The sequence below is a fragment of the Tachypleus tridentatus genome, unplaced genomic scaffold (assembly GCF_004210375.1).
Source record: "Tachypleus tridentatus isolate NWPU-2018 unplaced genomic scaffold, ASM421037v1 Hic_cluster_2, whole genome shotgun sequence".
NCBI lineage: Eukaryota > Metazoa > Arthropoda > Merostomata > Xiphosura > Limulidae > Tachypleus > Tachypleus tridentatus.
The window spans coordinates 19,595,824-19,601,437 of record NW_027467782.1 but is presented as its reverse complement, the minus strand read 5'-3'; positions in this window follow the sequence as shown (position 1 = coordinate 19,601,437).

The window sequence follows — 5,614 nt, the reverse complement described above, 5'->3', positions numbered from 1 at the left end:
TTACTGAATTACAATTAAAGGTCCTTTTCAGGACCATCGAATCTTTAAAAAAAGATGTTACGATTACACATTTAATGTTTTATATCTGTGATCGACTTAGTTTTCAAGTTAAATTGATGTACGTAAATGAATCGTGATAAATTCAGCATTTTAACATAAAAAAGAAAGACAGTATTTATTCTAATATAACAAACAAAATAGATGTGTGAGCTATCTAATTTCTATAAACATTTAACTTTCGTTAAAAGTAAAGGCAGAGGAACTGCATTGTAACGCTATTAATAAAAGTGATGAAAAAACTGCCAAGATAATCATTGAAATTAATAAAGATGACATTCTTAATTATAAACACAATTTGAATATTATGCCATAATTTTCTATGGTTTACCTTATATTTACAAAGAAGGAGTTTCATTACGACCTATTGTTTTCGACAATTGAGTTTTCAGCCATACTTTACTGGGCTGTAGTTGAATTTTTAAAATGTTCACTATCATCGAATTTATATAAATAAATGTCAGTATGTGTGTATGTGTCTGTTTCTTATACGTCTCCACGTTTCTTGTTCAATTAACACAAAATTTAACACGGTGATATAGCTCTATTTGTTGTTTGTTTGCAAACAATTAACTAGATAATCAGACCAACGTCTTGCAATTCCATCTTTCACAAATGCTAATAGTTATCTTTAGTGTTTTAGGACAGTGTTTTCTTTGTATTATTATTCTCTGTTCTTAGCTGTATCATTTAATTACATAAAAACATTATTGATTGTATCAATACCTTTAGTACATTAAAAAGTGAGCTTAAGTTTTATGACAGTTGACAGCAAAAAAGAGAAACCCAGGTGAATATCATATTCTTTGTTTTTCATATGTGTGTTTTATTTATTATTTATATCACTGAGTAAAATGTAACAAATAGTAACTTATGAGATAAGGTAAAGTAATTCTTTTTAATATGGTATGCTTGTGAGCAGCCCATGGGTTATTTAATTTTTGGGTTTTGGTTTCAGTTTCGGATCTCTTGTAAAAACAATCTTGTGAGGGATGTCAACATATTTAACATGATTATTATTTTTAGTTTCATGCCCAATAAGATTATGTTCACTTCGACAACGTTTTAATTGGCACATGGGTGTTGGTTTCGCATCTCTACCAATAATAAATTTGTTTCGGTTTTCAACATTTTCAATAGCAATAAAAACGTGTCTCTGGTAATGTTCTGTTTTACTGCCAAGTCTCACAGTAATAATTTTATTAACATTGTGAACAAGTCTAGTAGAGGGAGGCCTGATGTTGTTTGACACCTCCCTCTGGATACGTTCATCGTCTTTTACTTCTTTTGGTGTTTCTGCCTGAAGATGTAAATTATAATTAGTGAGGCAACAACACTCATCAATCGAAAAAAATGTTTTAATAACAATAACCAGTTAATAAACATTTTAAAAATATATAATTTATTCTTTATGTAACAATCATTTCACTATTATATGAGTAAAACCAAATAAGTGTTTATATGAAAATTGTAAATTATGAAATTGGTTTAAGATGTCTGATAAACGTTTTCTCAAAACTATGAAATATATCTCAAGCATTGTTCCAAATAGTGAGGAAGGTAATATAGAGCAGACAATAGCTTTAAATAATGTTTAACATTTGTAAACTGTAATAAAAACAAAATATACACCATAAATGTTGGAAGCTACAACTACCGTAGTGGACCGATTATAGGGAGATCTCTAATATAATACGATCCATAGTATCAGAAACCATGGGAAAAAATTGAGAGTCACAAGCCCTTTTTTTCAGGTCCACAAAAATCAATAGTATAACTGAACAGCCTACAGGTGGATTAGTTGCAAGATTAGCGTTGGCCATGAGCGAACATCTGGCACGCATGCGTAGCTGGATGCTATCTGTAAATTCGAGAATGCGATAGGTGAGAGTAGGGGTTTAAAAGACCTGCAGACAGCTGCAATTATAAGGCGACTATCAATCTTATGCCTAGTTATTAATCAAAAACATGGTCTTGTAATCGGTACTTCAAAACATCATACAATTAAGTTTGCTCCAATGTTAGTTACTTTTATTTTGACCCAAGATAATACTAAAGCCATTCAGTTCTCTGCTGTCGCAGACTTGAGTAGAATGTTATAACTAACAAAATATCCTACAATAAACACGTCATTATATATTCACCTGAGAGCCCTTCAAAAACGCCTGATCACCTACCTCAAATTAATTCACTAGAGATATCATAATTAGTATGATGCCCAATTAAAGCGACAGAAAATAATTAACAGAGCAAGTTAATTACATAAAACCCCCAATTTTGTCTGACGTATGGGCGACTTTCTCTAAAGTTAAAACTCTTTTAATTAGTTCATGCATACAACTATACAATTCTATGAATATTCTACTCGATCTAATTACGTCATACAACGTAAATTTACTGAGAAAATGAAGTTCATTTAGAATTTTGATAAATTCTTCTGATAACGTGGGTTGTATATAAAAAATTAAAAAGACTGCAAAGATAAATATGGACAATTCCTAGTTTTGTTTCCTGTTTCTTTGCTTGTTTTAAATTTCGCGCAAAGTTACTCCAGGGCTATCTGTGCTAGTCGTCCCTAATTCAGCAGTGTAAAACCAGAGGGAAGGCAACTAGTCATCACCACCAACTTTATGGCTTCTTTTTTACCAGTGAATGGTGGTATTGACCATCACATTTAACACCCCCACAGTTGAAAGGGCCAGCATGTTTGTTGTGCCGAGGATTCAATCCCTCAACGCACGGGTTACAAGTTGAGTGTCTTAACCACCTAATTTGAAATTAGTGTTTTGAAGGAAATGTTTGAAAAATTTTGTTGTAAGTAAATTTTTCTTATCCAGTTTTCGTCATTGAGTCATAGAAATTGAAATGAATGTTATGATATTATGCCATTCAGTGGACATGTGGTATCAGAATATGTACTTTCACCACCTCAGTTTCAAAAGGGGTATGTAAAAAAAACGTTTTTTTTATGTAACCATTTTTTAAATAATACAAAAGTTTATTTCATCCATACTATGAAATTTCATTGTAATTAATCATTTTTATTAAGTAAACTGTATCTGGTCTAAAAACAAAAGTTTTTGAACACACCCTTTCTTCACAAACTATAACAACAACAACAAAAAGACAAGTTTACTTGTGAATACACTTTGCAAAGCCTGAGAAATTCTGCATGAGGAACTGTGAACTTTTGACTGGTTATGCTGATTTCTCCAAGCCAGTTCCCTTGGCTGTGGTTTTGCTAGATAGTAGATAAAGGGATAGTTGGAATCTCCTTAATCCATTCATGCACGTCACTAATCAGATGAGGAGACATTTGGCTAATCATTGAAATTAAATTTTCAAGTAATCATGGTTTATTCTCCTTAGAAAGCACACAAGTTGAGCCAGCACTCAGTTTATTAAACTAAGCCTCAGATTGACCTTAATGTGTGGTATTCAAGTACAGTAATGCCTGTCACACAGTTATAAGTAGCTGCAAAATACAAATCCCTAAATGTTTTGCACAGAATTGTTTCAAACATAAACAATAAGAAACCCCACCTAATATCATTGTGCAATCACCAAAATAATCATTACTCAAACATTAAAACTAAGTCTCCATCCAACCATTGTCTTATAGGTTTCTTAGGACTACAACAGGCTCACGGAGAATTGAACAATAAGATGTGTAGATAGAGATGAAATCAATATCTGTAGCATTATCAAGGTCTGCTTACAGATCTTACATCATAATGTCATTAATGCATGTGATAAAGTTTTTCGCTGATTTCTCATTTATGTACGTGTCTCCATTTTTTTTCTGTAAATCTCATAATGGCCCAATAGAGAAAGCAGCTGTTCTGTTACTACTAAGTAATAGGCGGTAGTGAAAAGCTTTTCCAGTTTCTCAAGCTCATAAGCATGTAAATTTCTTATGCATAAATCTATCTGCTGAACCTGTGGTTTAGATTCAGCATTAGCAGCTTGAACACACGGAGTATGCCCTCCACTTATATCGTGGGCTTTGATCAGTTGTAGACGAAAATTACTGGTACCTTTTACAAAAACACTATTACCTTGGCACATGTTTTTGTGGCTTTTGCGTGCCTTGCAAAACATTTCAGTAGTTTCTTGATCAAACTTTAACCAAGGGAATGTTTCTTCCCATTTTGGTTAGTAGCTTCGAGATCGTTTCTCTCATACTTTTCATTGCATTCCGCAGAAAGCATTGACTGCTTGATCTTCCTGCCGAAGCGGCAGGAATGATCCCACTATGACTACTGACACTCACTAGGTGCCTGCTTTTTCCTCGACTTTTTTAACCTTGTCAATTCTGACATCTTCACTGGAGAGTTCCTTTCACTTCGTACGACTGTCGTCTTTACTAATGTCACTTTCTCTATTCAATTCTAAACTCTCATCATCAGATTTCCTTCACTTTTTGAAATATTTCAACAAAGTCACTTTCTTTGGTAAAACCACACATTAACCACAGACAAGAACTGCTATTCTGTTTATTAGATGCACGAACTTGTTGGGCTCGGTAAATTATATGGAAACAGACAGATATTGGAGGGAGGGTATCTGTTCACAAAAATCGCTGGCACTGAAACCTTGTCACCCAAAGGTGATGTCATCGGCACACAGAAACTACCGCACAAGGCTGTTCAATATAGTTTTCACATGTACCTTCTAATTTGTATGTTACAATACGTGTTGCCGGTGCGGCAGGGGAAATACGTCTAATGAAAGAAATTGCAGCTTGTTTGCTCGGTTTCCAGTTTTATTACAGGCTGTTAAGGACGACCAATAAGACAATTATTTAAACGTGAAATATCACTTAAATAGACATAGCAAGAACTGTTGCCTGTAGGTAATATTTATATGCCCCGGGATGTCGGGCAGTTCATAATTTTGAACTCTGGACTGCAGTAGCCTATATACAGTGATCGTTCTGTACTGGTACACGTACACAACATATAATCAATTGTAAACTGCACTGCATGTTGAACTACTAAATAATGGGTTAGGCCTAGGTTAGAGTATCTTAATCCAACTCAAATATCTGAAGAATGAGTTGTAATCTCAACTTTAAGCTCAGTTTTGACCTGGGAACTTGAAATGAGCCAACAAACCATACATCAACAAAATAGGCATATTTCTGAAACTTTATCTGCATGCATGAATGCGAAAGTAAATTCAAAACAACGGCCTAAAGTTGGAAATAGTACACTGGAAATGCTACTGTAGCCCGAAATAATTTTGAATTATTTCAAAATGTTTTGAATTTACTTTTGCATCCATGCATACAACTGAGAACGTTAAGCCTAGTACTCAGTACTAACTTTGCTTACTTGAACTTGTTGAACTCGTGCACGTTTCCAGACAATCCTAAATTGATTTTGTTGATTTGTCGGTTCTTTATACTAACTTTATATGAAGACGGTGCCACAGTACTGTACTACCACCAGTCGTATAGTGTATACATAACAAAGTTAAGAATAATGTTGTCATACATGTCTAAGTCTTACGCAATTTGACCTAAAAGGTCGAATTATCGTCTTTAGACTGCTCA